This window comes from Tamandua tetradactyla, chromosome 2 (assembly GCF_023851605.1).
Source record: "Tamandua tetradactyla isolate mTamTet1 chromosome 2, mTamTet1.pri, whole genome shotgun sequence".
Lineage (NCBI taxonomy): Eukaryota > Metazoa > Chordata > Mammalia > Pilosa > Myrmecophagidae > Tamandua > Tamandua tetradactyla.
In genome coordinates, this window is record NC_135328.1 from 96246155 (window position 1) to 96262169 (window position 16015).

At 39.6% G+C, this 16015-nt stretch overlaps 1 long non-coding RNA gene across 2 annotated transcripts in view; it reads left to right on the forward strand.

Annotated features, from left to right (window-relative positions):
• LOC143661141 (uncharacterized) overlaps window positions 1-16015 on the forward strand; it is a 47054-nt gene that overhangs the window by 13218 nt on the left and 17821 nt on the right. For both annotated transcript variants that reach the window (XR_013164415.1, XR_013164416.1), the window contains exon 2: window positions 13995-14115. This is a non-coding gene — a long non-coding RNA (uncharacterized LOC143661141). The remainder of the gene's footprint in view (window positions 1-13994; window positions 14116-16015) is intronic.

The following is a 16015-nucleotide window of genomic DNA, read 5'->3' on the forward strand; positions in this document are numbered from 1 at the left end:
GAAGAAACCAATAGTTCAAATGAGATACAGGAGCTGAAACAACTAATGCTGAATATACGAACAGAAATGGAAAACCTCTTCAAAAACGAAATCGATAAATTGAGGGAGGACATGAAGAAGACATGGGCTGAACATAAAGAAGAAATAGAAAAACTGAAAAAACAAATCACAGAACTTATGGAAGTGAAAGATAAAGTAGAAAAGATGGAAAAAACAATGGATACCTACAATGACAGATTTAAAGAAACAGAAGATAGAATTAGTGATTTGGAGGATGAAACATCTGAATTCCAAAAAGAAACAGAAACTATCCGGAAAAGAATGGAAAAATTTGAACAAGGTATCAGGGAACTCAAGGACAATGTGAACCGTACAAATATACGTGTAGTGGGTATCCCAGAAGGAGAAGAGAAGGGAAAAGGAGGAGAAAAACTAATGGAAGAAATTATCACTGAAAATTTCCCAACTCTTATGAAAGACCTAAAATTACAGATCCAAGAAGTGCAGCACACCCCAAAGAGATTAGACACAAATAGGCGTTCCCCAAGACACTTACTAGTTAGAATGTCAGAGGTCAAAGAGAAAGAGAGGATCTTGAAGGCAGCGAGAGAAAAACAATCCATCACATACAAGGGAAACCCAATAAGACTATGTGTAGATTTCTCAGCAGAAACCATGGAAGCTAGAAGACAGTGGGATGATATATTTAAATTACTAAAAGAGAAAAACTGCCAGCCAAGACTCCTATATCCAGCAAAATTGTCCTTCAAAAATGAGGGAGAAATTAAAACATTCTCAGACAAAAAGTCACTAAAAGAATTTGTGACCAAGAGACCAGCTCTGCAAGAAATACTAAAGGAAGCACTAGAGTAAGATACAAAAAGACAGAAGAGAGAGACATGGAGAAAAGTGTAGAAAGAAGGAAAGTCAGATATGATATATATAATACAAAAGGCAAAATGGTAGAGGAAAATATTATCCAAACAGTAATAACTCTAAATGTCAATGGACTGAATTCCCCAATTAAAAGACATAGACTGGCAGAATGGATTAAAAAACAGGATCCTTCTATATGCTGTCTACAGGAAACACATCTTAGACCCAAAGATAAATATAGGTTGAAAGTGAAAGGTTGGGAAAAGATATTTCATGCAAACAACAACCAGAAAAGAGCAGGAGTGGCTATACTAATATCCAACAAATTAGACTTCAAATGTAAAACAGTTAAAAGAGACAAAGAAGGACACTATATACTATTAAAAGGAACAATTAAGCAAGAAGACATAACAATCATAAATATTTACGCACCGAACCAGAATGCCCCAAAATACGTGAGGAATACACTGCAAACACTGAAGAGGGAAATAGACACATATACCATAATAGTTGGAGACTTCAATTCACCACTCTCATCAATGGACAGAACATCTAGACAGAGGATCAATAAAGAAATAGAGAACCTGAATATTACTATAAATGAACTTGACTTAACAGACATTTATAGGACATTACATCCCACAACAGCAGGATACACCTTTTTTTCAAGTGCTCATGGATCATTCTCAAAGATAGACCATATGCTGGGTCACAAAGCAAGTCTTAACAAATTTAAAAATATTGAAATCATACACAACACTTTCTCGGATCATAAAGGAATGAAGTTGGAAATCAATAATAGGCGGAGGGCCAGAAAATTCATAAATACATGGAGGCTCAACAACACACTCTTAAACAACAAGTGGGTCAAAGAAGAAATTGCAAGAGAAATTAGTAAATACCTAGAGGCAAATGAAAATGAAGACACAACATATCAAAACTTATGGGACGCAGCAAAGGCAGTGCTAAGAGGGAAATTTATTGCCCTAAATGCCTTTATCAGAAAAGAAGAAAAGGCAAAAATGCAGGAATTAACTGTCCACTTGGAAGAACTGGAGAAAGAACAGCAAACTAATCCCAAAGCAAGCAAAAGGAAAGAAATAACAAAGATTAGAGCAGAAATAAATGAAATTGAAAACATGAAAACAATAGAGAAAATCAATAAGACCAGAAGTTGGTTCTATGAGAAAATCAACAAGATTGATGGGACCTTAGCAAGATTGACAAAAAGAAGAAGAGAGAGGATGCAAATAAATAAGATCAGAAATGAAAGAGGAGACATAACTACTGACCTCACAGAAATAAAGGAGGTAATAACAGGATACTATGAACAACTTTACGCTAATAAATACAACAATTTAGAAGAAATGGACAGGTTCCTAGAAAAGCATGAACAACCAACTTTGACTCAAGAAGAAATAGACGACCTCAACAAACCAATCACAAGTAAAGAGATTGAATTAGTTATTCAAAAGCTCCCTAAAAAGAAAAGTCCAGGACCAGACGGCTTCACATGTGAATTCTATCAAACATTCCAGAAAGAATTAGTACCTACTCTCCTCAAACTCTTCAACATAATCGAAGTGGAGGGAAAACTACCTAATTCATTCTATGAAGCCAACATCACCCTCATACCAAAACCAGGCAAAGATATTTCAAAAAAAGAAAACTACAGACCAATCTCTCTAATGAGTACAGATGCAAAAATCCTCAATAAAATTCTAGCAAATCGTATCCGACAACACATTAAAAGAATTATACATCATGACCAAGTAGGATTCATCCCAGGTATGCAAGGATGGTTCAACATAAGAAAATCAATTAATGTAATACACCATATCAACAAATCAAAGCAGAAAAATCACATGATCATCTCAATTGATGCAGAGAAGGCATTTGACAAGATTCAACATCCTTTCCTGTTGAAAACACTTCAAAAGATAGGAATACAAGGGAACTTCCTTAAAATGATAGAGGGAATATATGAAAAACCCACAGCTAATATCATCCTCAATGGGGAAAAATTGAAAACTTTCCCCCTAAGATCAGGAACAAGACAAGGATGTCCACTATCACCTCTATTATTCAACATTGTGTTGGAAGTTCTAGCCAGAGCAATTAGGCAAGAAAAAGAAATACAAGGCATCAAAATAGGAAAGGAAGAAGTAAAACTATCACTGTTTGCAGACAATATGATACTATATGTAGAAAACCCAGAAAAATCCACAACAAAATTACTAGAGCTAATAAATGAGTACAGCAAAGTAGCAGGCTACAAGATCAACATTCAAAAATCTGTAGCTTTTCTATACATTAGTAATGAACAAGCTGAGGCGGAAATCAAGAAACAAATCCCATTTACAATCGCAACTAAAAGAATAAAATACCTAGGAATAAATTTAAGCAAAGAGACAAAAAACCTATATAAAGAAAACTACAAAAAACTGCTAAAAGAAATCACAGAAGACCTAAATAGATGGAAGGGCATACCGTGTTCATGGATTGGAAGACTAAATATAGTTAAGATGTCAATCCTACCTAAATTGATTTACAGATTCAATGCAATACCAATCAAAATCCCAACAACTTATTTTTCAGAAATAGAAAAACCAATAAGCAAATTTATCTGGAAGGGCAGGGTACCCCGAATTGCTAAAAACGTCTTGAGGAAAAAAAACGAAGCTGGAGGTCTCGCGCTGCCTGACTTTAAGGCATATTATGAAGCCACAGTGGTCAAAACAGCATGGTATTGGCATAAAGATAGATATATCGACCAATGGAATCGAATAGAGTGCTCAGATATAGACCCTCTCATCTATGGACATTTGATCTTTGATAAGGCAGTCAAGCCAACTCACCTGGGACAGAACAGTCTCTTCAATAAATGGTGCCTAGAGAACTGGATATCCATATGCAAAAGAATGAAAGAAGACCCATATCTCACACCCTATACAAAAGTTAACTCAAAATGGATCAAAGATCTAAACATTAGGTCTAAGACCATAAAACAGTTAGAGGAAAATGTTGGGAGATATCTTATGGATCTTACAACTGGAGGCGGTTTTATGGACCTTAAACCTAAAGCAAGAACACTGAAGAAGGAAATAAATAAATGGGAGCTCCTCAAAATTAAACACTTTTGTGCATCAGAGAACTTCATCAAGAAAGTAGAAAGACAGCCTACACAATGGGAGACAATATTTGGAAACGACATATCAGATAAAGGTCTAGTATCCAGAATTTATAAAGAGATTATTCAACTCAACAACAAAAAGACAGCCAACCCAATTACAAAATGGGAAAAAGACTTAAACAGACACCTACCAGAAGAAGAAATACGGATGGCCAAGAGGCACATGAAGAGATGCTCAATGTCCCTGGCCATTAGAGAAATGCAAATCAAAACCACAATGAGATATCATCTCACACCCACCAGAATGGCCATTATCAACAAAACAGAAAATGACAAGTGCTGGAGAGGATGCGGAGAAAGAGGCACACTTATCCACTGTTGGTGGGAATGTCAAAGGGTGCAACCACTGTGGAAGGCAGTTTGGCGGTTCCTCAAAAAGCTGAATATAGAATTGCCATACGACCCAGCAATACCATTGCTAGGTATCTACTCAAAGGACTTAAGGGCAAAGACACAAACGGACATTTGCACACCAATGTTTATAGCAGCGTTATTTACAATTGCAAAGAGATGGAAACAGCCAAAATCTCCATCAACAGAAGAGTGGCTAAACAAACTGTGGTATATACATACGATGGAATATTATGCAGCTTTAAGACAAGATAAACTTATGAACCATGTAATAACATGGATGGACCTAGAGAATATTATGCTGAGTGAATCCAGCCAAAAACTAAAGGACAAATACTGTATGGTCTCACTGATGTGAACGGACATTCGAGAATAAACTTGAAATATGTCATTGGTAACAGAGTTCAGCAGGAGTTAGAAACAGGGTAAGACAATGGGTAATTGAAGCTGAAGGGATACAGACTGTGCAACAGGACTAGATACAAAAACTCAAAAATGGACAGCACAATAATATCTAATTGTAAAGTAATCATGTTAAAATACTGAATGAAGCTGCATCTGAGCTATAGGGTTTTTTTTGTTTTTGATTGCTTGTTGGTTTGTTTGTTGTTGTTGTTTTTTACTATTACTACTACTTTTATTTCTTTTCTTTATATTAACATCTTATATCTTTTTCTGTTGTGTTGCTAGTTCCTCTAAACCGATGCAAATGTACTAAGAAACAATGATCATGCATCTATGTGATGATGTTAAGAATTACTGAGTGCATATGTAGAATGGTATGATTTCTAAATGTTGTGTTAATTTCTTTTTTTTTCTTTCCGTTAATAAAAAAATAAAAATAAAAAAAAATAAAAAAAAAAAAACTAATGGAAGGAATCTTTATCAAGGGCATATATGAACAACCAACCACTAATGTCATACTCAATGGCAAAATACTGAAAGCTTTCTTTCTAAGGTTAGAAACAAGACCTAAATAAATGGAAGGGCATTCTGTGTACATGGAATAGAAGACTACATATTGCTCAGATGTTGAGTCTACCCAAAGCAATTCACAGATTCAACACAATCCCAATCATAATTCCAACAGCCTTCTCTGATGAAATGGAAAAGTCTATCATCAAATTTATATGGAAGGGAAAGGGGTTCCAAATAGCTAAAAACTTCTTGACAAAGAACAAAGCTGGGGAACCACTCTTCCAAATCTTAAAACTTACTGTAAAGCCACAGGAATCAAAACAACATTGCTACTGGTTGGGATTGTAGGCTTGGCCTTCTAACTCTAAATTCAGTCTTTTCACTACATTAAGCAGACTGTTGAATAATGATAGCACAAACGAATGATTAAATCATAAAGAAAACTCGATAAGAGAGGGGAAATTTTGCATGAGATAATATCCACCTGTGATCATCTTCCTTGATTTCTTTCCCTTCCTTGTGGGTGGATGCTGCTCTTTATATCAGGTGTGTGTGTGTGTGTGTGTGTGTGAATCTAATCACTTCAATTTTGAGTATGGCTGGTGTTAAGGATAGGCTTGAGGTGCAAGTGTCCTTCTGGGACTTCCTAAGTTAGGTTATAAGAAGTTGGCAACTCCCACCTGGGCTCTTGGAAGTTCTATGAGACATTCCCTCTTGTATCCCAGTTGCCATGCAGTGAGAAGCAAAATCCACATTGAGAGGCCACATGCAGGTGCTCTGGTTGAGGTCTCAGTCAATCTCTCAGACAACATCAACTCCCAGCATTGTGAATAGCGCCATCTTGCTTGGCCAGCCCAGTGGAGCCTTCAGATGCCCGCATGAGAAATCCCAACTAGGAAGAATTCAGATAACCATAAAATATGAAAGTTAATACAATATTGTTTCAAGTGACTAAATGTTAAAAAAAGTTTGTTAAAGCAGCCATAGATAACCAAATAAAAGTTTACAAATAAAAAGATAATTTATATATAAAACAAAAATATTTTATGAAACCAGTCCAACGAATCAAAGAATGCTTCATCCAGTTACAACCAGGAAAAATATATTTCCTAAAGTTATCATAACACAACAAAGTTTCAGGAACCTTTTGCCTCTTTTATTCCTTGGGGAATGAGGGGGAAGTAGGAAGAGCTTCTTTTAGCATGATAATGCCTCAAAGTTATTATCATTATTAGTGGGAGAAAGTTACCTCTTATAGATGTTTCAGGCATAAAAATGCTTCAGGCATAAGAATTTTATCTTACTCCCAGGGGAAACTGAAGACTTACAGAATGTAAATTTCAAAACACCTTCCCAGGATAGAACCAGGAATGAGGACCTGCAAAGATTTCACCTCAAGATGTGGACCACAGTTGGCTGAAGGGCAAAGGGATAAAAAAGAGAAGAGGGATTTTGGGAGACTCTAGAAACTCTTGGGTTTCCATCAGAAGATGATGTTGTATGGTCTGAAAGGCTGCTCTCCTAGAAGACAGAGGGAGCATTTTGCCCTAGCTGCTGTGCTTCAGAAGTATTCCCAACTGGCTAATAAGATAAGACTGTATATGCATTCTATAGAGAGTTGAGTCTGAGCTTTAGGGTCCCATTAATGTTTGAGCGCATAGAAAAACTATGAGCTAGTTTTTCTCACTGGAAGGAGAGTAGTTGTTTTATGAAAAGAGGGGTTTCTAAAAATGTGTCCCTGCGATTTAAAAGGATTTAGAAAGTTCCATCATTATATTGCTTGAGTTTTGAAAGATGTGTGTTTGTGTATGGTGTTTGTATACAAGAACAGGGTTAAGTCCCTGGGAAACAGGTAGGATTGTAAGTTTCCCTTGTTGCTTTTACTTTCTCTTTCTCCATCCCTCTTTGTGCTAGGTATGTAATTTGCTCATCCAGATCTATTCTCCAAACATGAGTACCCCAGCTCTGCACAGGGAAGATGACAAATAAGAACTTCATCAATTGACCACCTTGTCCTCTAGCTCTGGTCTCCTTCAACCAATGGGAAGCTCTTGAGAGACATTTAAGGGAAGAAGAAAAGTGAAATAAGATTATTTATTCCCCTGGCTTTCTCTGTGGATCAGTGCCCCTTACCTAAAAGTCCTAGCTCCACTGAAGGCAGCCCTCTCTGGATGACCCTTCCATTTAGGGTTCCACTAACTGCTCCCCTTTCTCTTCTCTTGGGCCTAGGACTGGTCGCAGCTGTGCTGCACTAACCTTCATGGTTTCCTCATGACTCTGTACATAGTCCCTTTATTAAATTCTCCTCAAATGATTCTAATCTGAACATGCCATCTATTTTCTGGGGGAACCTGACTGAGCCATTATTCTACACTATTAGTCATTTACAACATAGTATAAATTCAGGTCAGGGTTTTTCTCTTCAGAGCTATTTGTGATTTTAACCTTGCTCCCACCATGACAAAACAAGGAGCTCTGGTCCCCAGGAATTTCACGAATAAACAATCAGGGGGAGTTTGTGTTGATGGGGGAGGAAAGGGAAATTAAGGTCTATTTCTCAGAAATCACACCCAAAGTGAGCCCTCTTATTATAACACTAATTCTATATACTACCCTGCCCCTTACCTACACTGAGGTTTTATTTACACTGACTATTCGCTGGTGAATGTGGAGAGCTAATCCCTCTCTTCTTGGAGGGATTGGGACAGAGGATGAATACATAAAGGCACAGTAGCTGGAAGCAGTGGAGGTGGGAGGGTTGTTAATACACAAACATTTTGTACTCCATGATTGTGCCTAAGACTAACCACACCTAGACACATAGTTTCTCTAAGTGAAAAATTCAGGTTTTCAATGATTTTTTGCCTTTTTTATAGTGATTATGTTAGTTTTAAAAACACTGGGTTCTGACGATATGTGGGTGATGTTGGTGAAGCTGTTAAAGGGCTCCTGAGTAATTTTTGCATTTTAAAATTAAATACCTCCTTAGTAGTAAATAGGAAAGAGAAATGTTGATCTCATTGCGTCAGTGTCTCTCCAAGGCACCCAGGCCCTCCACTCCTTAGGAAGCAATGGCCCTTAGCCTGGCGGTCACAGCCCCATTATCTGGACCGATGATTCGCTTTCAGCATCACTCTTAAACCTAGCCCCTTTCTTGTCCCTCTCATTATTTCTCCATGCAGTTTAATTTCCAGCCAAATCAATCAACTTCTTTATTTCCATGTATGCTATACAAATTCCCCCTCGTGGCTTTGCCTAGCTTTTCCCTCAGGCTGGAAGTCTTCCCCTTCTTTCCTCATCACTGGACGCTGAGCTCCTGGAGGCAAGGGCTCTTGGTTTCCTCTTTTTGTGTAACTTGCCTGCATAGCATAGCACCTTGCACAAACCAAGTACCCCCAAAAGAATTTGTGGAGTAAATTAAAGTAGTCGATCCAAATGGCATCATTTCAGGAACTGTTTCTAATTTTCTTCGCTTCAGAAAAACAGATAAAGCCAAGGCTCAGAAAGAAGAGAGGTAGAACTGCAATGATTCACTATTGTCCTAATCCCTAACGCTTCCCTTTCAAAGGGAAAAAAATTTATCTATCCATCTATGAATTTTGATCTCCCTGTTAGGGACGTTCATACCCAGTTATAAGAAAGTGGATTCAGTCTAGATTAAAACGAAATCTTCTGTATTGCCACTTGCTAATGATAAGTGCTCAATCAGTGCAGACTCTTTTAAGGGTTGACAAAGCCTCAGTTTTTCAGGGTGCTACAGGGAGAGGGGAAAAGTTATTTCATGGTTTCTCTCTATTTATCTAGACAAAGAAGTTGAGCAAGTGGGGACCCAGAAGAGAGTCAGGACTTGGAGAGGTAGAGATGAAAGTTTAAACCTTTGTTTTTTCTAGATTGGAAAAAGTTTCTATTCTGGAGTTTGATATGCCAAAGGGATTCCTTCAGCAAGGAGTTTAAGGTTATACATGGCCCAGTGCCTACAGCAATCCTGTCGGAGGCCAAAAGAAGGCGAAGGACAAAGCGGCAGGGAAAATGTTTCTTCCCTATTCCCTGAAAATGGGCCCCAGCTCTCACATTTAGCCTGCACTTTGTAATAGAATTCGGGGAATCATTAAAAGCTTTTGGTGTCACTAGTTTAATTAAGAGTGAAAGTTCTACATGGGCTAGGTGTGCTGAGCTCAGTTAGTAGTGGTCACTGCGGAGAAATGGAATGTCACATACATGCAACCTCCGCATGCCCCTTATCCCAGGGTGCCAGAGCCCTTTATCCAAGGCATGTTTCCCAAGAATACCTCATCCAACAGGGAAAGCAAGGTGGACTGCTAAAATAGGATGCTAGGTTTTCTATTATATATATATATTAGTGTTCACTGAAATACACTGTAAAACAGTGAAAGAGTTTACATTTTTTTGACAAACATTGCCAACATGCTGTAAAATTGGATATATGATATACTAGACTTAAATCTAAAAATATGACTTATGACAGCATCTGCCACATTTGGAGCTTCCTCTTTAAGCTTTATCCTTGGACATCTTGCTTAAACAACGTAAGTGAATTTGCAATCAGTGAGGTAATAAAATATTCATATTCTTATTTCTTGTTTCAAAATTGCATGGCATATTCCTCTATTGACAAACAGTACTCTGAAAGTATCATTTCTTCAGGTTATTCTTTATTTTTTTATTTTTATTTTTTGTGGTAAACAAAGCAACCCTGTTCTCAAAACCCTAATTTATTGTGAGGCACAATTGCTGAATGAGCAGACTCTGTAACCTAACTACATTCTTTTAGCTTTGGAGGGGATCCAGGGATATTTACTTTAACTACAGCATGATCTTACTATAATAAAATACTGTATGTGAAACATTTTCCAATAACTGCTTACATTAGGATGTTATGTAGTTAGCTATTAGTACTCTACCCAGGGTACACTATATCAGAGAAAACACTAAACTTTATTTCCTCCTTTGGGAATCTAATAGATCACTTTGCACAGATTAATGCGTTTTATATTCTATGCTCTGTCAAAAAGGCACTTGGATGCAGATTTTAGGATGTCTGCCCCTTGAACATAGCTGTGACCATGGTGATACTACATATATCTAGAGAACACTTCAGCCAGCCACAAAAAGCAAACAGTCATTTACACACAACTTCACGTGCCATAGCAGTACCATGTGCAGGAAATACCTCCAGAGCTGCAGACACTAGTGTGTTAATGTCTTTGATTACTTTCATATGGTACACTTGGAATTGTTAAAACACAGCTGCCACACATCAGAAGGTACTAGAAACAATCTGTTGGACAATACAGCAAAATGGCAGTAAATGAATTTCAGAGATAACCCATGCTAGTTACTAGGGGAATATTTACATGAAAAGGAAAAACAGCAAAAGCATATGAGGAAATATCCCCTAACGTCCCTGGCCTTATTTGGTCTTAAACTTCTCTTTGAAATTAGTCACTCTGCTGAATTCTTAATGGAAAAAAAGAAAAAGAACCTATAAATTGATTAATACAGTTTTTTTTTTCTCCCCACAAGGTAAATTTGTTTTTAAGAGCAAAACTTGACGGTTGGAGGACTAATTATTACCCAAAGATAGAAAAATCACTGAGCTAGAGCAAATCTTAAAAGGGTGAATTGGTTTACGTCTCAGCTTTTAAGAGCTATGACACCTCATCTAGTCCAGGCCACTCTATTCTTTATTTATTTTATTTTTTTTAGCCCAGGCTATTCCATTCTTAAAACTTTCCAATGAAGACGATTCAGCAATGTTTCTTAAAGGCTCTTTGATGTCAAACTAGCCACCTAAAAGGACTTGAAAAACATTAGACATAGTCCCAATGGATTTGCAAAGTGGCTAAAATATAAGAGCATGACTTGAATTCTGTTGGAAACGGAGTCTCTTGCTACAATTAATTTTTTGAGCAGGCATGATTTTGAGGAACAGAGTTTCCATAAAGTATATAGATGGTTTTAGTGTTGCTAATGTAGTAAAAGTTTATCATAAACATTGTTGACCATAGATTATCATTCCTGTTATATTGTTTTAACAGCACTTGGTTAGAAAAGGTGAATTCAGAATGGTAGAAAGATCTGATGTTCTAGAAAAATAAGTGTTAAAGTATTAATACATGATGAGTGTTGTCAGTGTACAAAGATGTTAGAGGCATGAATTTGAAAATGATCTGTCAACACATATAAATAAATCAAGATTACATGCTAAGTTTGAGGCAGAAGTTCTCCTAGTTCCCATTTACCTAGACAATGAATAGGATCAAGGAGGTAGAAATATCTTTTTAACATTGATCTATCTTTTTAACATTGAGTAATTCCCCCCAGATGAAGCGACATTGGTAATGAATGTTTAAAATTAATTAATTCAACAAATTCTTATGGAGCATTTGCTGGGTGCCAGGCAGTAATATGCTGGGGAATATGGCTAGGAACACATAGAAAAATGCCCTGGCTTTTATGGTGCTTGTATTTTGATGGGGATAGACAGATGAAGAACAAGTATATAATCCATGCACAGAGCAGATTTAAAATGATGGAACACAGATCAGACGGGTGGCAAAGGGTGAGGTCAGTGGGGGTGGGTGAGAGTGCATGATCATAGAGAGGCCGAGGGCATTTCTTTGGGAGTGATGAAATACTTCTGCATCCTAATTGCGGTGGGGGCTACCCAAATCTATACATGTGGCACCATTTCATAGAACCATGACCCCCCTAAAAAAAATGAGCACGTGTAAAAATTGGTGAAGGCCAAATAAAGTCTGTAGTTGAAAAAAAAAATGACAAGTAACTTTAAAAAACAAAAACCAAGATAATTTTACCTAATAATACGTGTCATAAAAAAACATAAGACTAGATAACATGAAGAGGGTGAATAGGGCTAATGGATTAAGCAGCCGGAGGGAAGCTCTCGTGTGGAAGGGGCCTTAGAGTTGATCTCTGAATGACAGAAGGGGCCAACCATGCAGAGGTTTAGAAGGAGAATATTCCAGAGAGGGGGCACAGCCAATGCGGAAACCCTGGGCCAAGAGCAAGCTTGGCATGTTCAGGGGACGGAGACAGGCCAGAGGGACAAGGAACTAGGCCCTTTTATTCAAGTAGTCTATTTTTCAGTTTTAGAGCCAAAGCCCAAAAATTGAAACACTTCTAGGTTATTGAAAACCATTTCTGACTATGGATATAATTTTAGTTTTTACCTATCCCTCAGTTGTCAGAGAAATCGTTTGTTTCCCTCTGCAGTAAGACTACCGGGTCTCACTAGTGTTTTGCTCTTTCACAGTGGCTGGTGTATGCCGGACCCTAGTGCCCTACAAAGCCCCCCCCCCCCCTCAGGTCAGTCATTTCTGGAGTTCCCAAAGTGTGGCTGCCAGACGCTTACAGAAAAATCTGCCCCTTACCTTGGAGCTCTGAATATGATCATCCTGTACGTTCAGTCCCAGGCTGTACCAGGGTGACCGCTGCATCTGCTGGTCCCACTGGACCCCCAGGTTGGGCCCCTCTGCTGGGTGTGGGTCCTTTCATTGCCTCTGGACAGTATTACCATCTTCAAAGGGTACCAGCGACCTGCATCTCCATGATGAATTAGAGCCCCTGAGGGCCCTACACTGCATGGGATTTCTGTAAAGGAGGGGAGAATGCCACCTGTTGAGTCTCTGTCTTATAGAGGTACTCAAAACTTGGCTGCTTGTATCCCCTATCTCACAGTTAAATGAAAGGGGGTGAGGGTCCTATTCACAGTGCCCCCTTCCCCAGCAAGAACTAACCCTGAGTGGTTGGGATCTGGGCCAGGAGGCAAACTGCAGTGGTGATCACCATCCTGCTTTCAGAATCCTTCTCTTCGAACAAGCAGGGTGCTTGGTGACCAGCTCCCTTTCTCCATAAATAGATTTCTGTGTTTGGAGTCAGGCAAATATAAGTTTGATAGGCCCATTCTTTCCAGTGTCCCCATATGAACAGACATGGCGGATCCCCAGTAGTGGATCCAGCTTTCTCTCAATTCGCTTTCCACTGTGTATTCACATCATTCCTACCGAAGTTTCCGTCTTCCCTGGGTTCCCCCTGAGGGGTTCACTGCTGCAGAAGGGCTGAGCCCTGCAGTGGGTGGGGCTGCCCTTGCTTATGTCCCAGAAACTATGTATGGCAGCTACGAGACCAGTGGAGTCTCTGAGCTTTCCCATGAAGAGATGACCTCCATCCATTTCAGAGTCTCTTCCAGGCCTGCTTTTTTTCAGGCATGGATATGACACCTTCTTGTTCTAAAAAGTTCTTTTCCAGGCCTTTTGTGCCTTTTACGACCGACAGCTGTTCAGAGCTGAAAAGTAATGTTATGCATAGACGGTCTGGCCAGATGGAAGGCTATTCCCCAGGTGACAGCCTCAGCCATTCTCTTTATGTTCAGTTCAGGCCAAGGCTCTGGCTCACATCTCCAAGAACATATTCTCCCAGGCTTACCCCTAGTTCTTAAATGGGACTCACTCACGGCTTCATTCGAGTCCCCCAAAAGATGTTCGAGTCCTAACTCCCAGTCCTGTGAACTGAATTAATTTGGAAATAGGGCTTTGGAAGATATGGTAAGTTAAAATGTGGCCAAACTGAATTAAGGTGAACTCTAACCCAATATAACCACTGTCCTTAAAAGGAGGGGACAAGAGACAAAGACACTGCGAAGTCCACGTGAAGATGGAGGAGGCAAAGTGATACATCTGTATACAAGCCAAGGATTACCAAGAATTGCCAGCAAACACTAGAAGCTGTGAAAGGTAAGGAAGGATTCTTCTCTACAGGTTTCAGGTGGAGCAAGCCCCCGCTGACACTTTGATTTTGAACTTTTTGCCTCAAAAATTGTGAGACAATAAGTTTCTGTTGTTTTCAACTATCCAGTTTGTGATACTTTTTTACTGCTGCCTGGAGAAACTAAGACAGGCTCATTCACTGAATTCCTACTTTTGTAGCACATTACAAGAGGGTGGGCTGCCCTACAGGGTTGCACAATTTTGTGCAATGCACAAATGCACAGAGGGATTGGGGTTCTGTTCCCTGCTTGCAAAGCCGTGCCCCTAGGAAGACTGAGAAAGCTGTGTCTTTGCATTATGGCTACCCGAAGGGGGTGACTTTGTAATTTGCACAGACACTGTTTGTGCTGCCAGTCGCCCTGACTGGTACTGGCAGGACTGGCTCATTTCTCCATCCTAATTATGCCCTCTTGGAGCCATTCCAGGTTTCCCATAGTCTCTGCCCTTCCAACAGTCTCATCAGTACTCTGGGAGAAAACAGCCATCCGCTTATCTCTTAACAGAGTCTGTCATTCTAGGAGCCAGGGTGGCTCATGTGTCAAGTGTCCATGGGGTTACCCAAATTCTCCAATGATGGAGATCTTCATACCTTCACCTAGAAAGTGGGCGCTCTCATGGCATCACAACCAGAAGGCTCAGTTTCTCAAAGGCCTCTACAGACTCCACTGAAGTTAGCAAAACCGCTCCTCTCTTCTTTGGGAAAGTAGCCCAAAGTCCGGCACAGCCCGTGAGGACCAATCTGTACCTCCAGGGCACCAAATGACTAACATTTTGATGGCTGGGGGGAAAATATGCTCTTGGCTTTGTTTTAGTTGTTACTGCACCAGGAATCTCCCAACAGGACAGGGAAAAAATGCAACTTACTTTGAAAACTCTTATCGCCCCCTATTAATGCACAACTCTAGGTCTCTGAAAGTTCTTTCTCTTCTACATAATTTCTCAGAATGCAGAGGTAGCACATCTGATGAACTCAGAAGAGGGTCAGGTTAGTTACCGGGCATCATCTTTGGTATTGTTCTTTTGATGCAGCTCCCAGTGCCCAGTGCTTGGTGGATGGAATCATGTCTGCTGACTCGCTCTACCTCTGTCTGCCACTGGGTGTTGATACATCTGCCCATCCCTACCATTCTGACCAGTGGGACTGCAGCCCCTGATGGGCTCAGCTGCTGCTTTGGCAGGCTACCACCCCCACTGCTCTTCCACCATTAATGCCCAAGAACCCATGAGATGCTGCAGCTGCTCAGGATCCTGTTGTGGAAATGAGGGGCATGCTTTTCTTCTCTTTATTCTTCTGTTGCACTCGAGGCTTCCTCGAGCAATACTGCATCTGCCCTAAAATCTTTGAATGGATTTCCTGAGCATCTTTATCCATTTTTTCTGATAGCACCTCTCAGGACTCAGACATGGGGCGGGGGATAGGGCCAGAAGTTATTCCAAGTGACAGATGCTCTGATGTTTTAATAATCGCCCCTCCCTGGCCCTGTTCTTGACCAAGCTTGTGCCTGCTTCTCTCTTCCACTACGACAAGATCTGCCTGTGGAGCTCCTTAGTGTGCCGATCAAACTGACTTAGGCCAGACCCACTTTATCAGTTTGCCAGATTTACAAAGCTCCCTCCTCCCCCATACTTGTCCATATCTTTTTTAAGTGTGCTTATGTCATAACTTTTTAATCTACAGGCTGTCACTCTGTCCAGTTATTTTATAAGAGAACTTGAAACATTCAACCACTTTGGCAATGTCTTAAGTGACAAAATATATCAAGGAGAAATTCAGTCAGTACTCTCTACCATGCTCTATGCATGCACTAATGTTCAAAGGTTATAATTAGGATTAATTTGCTTAGTTGTTAATGAGGGCATCACACAT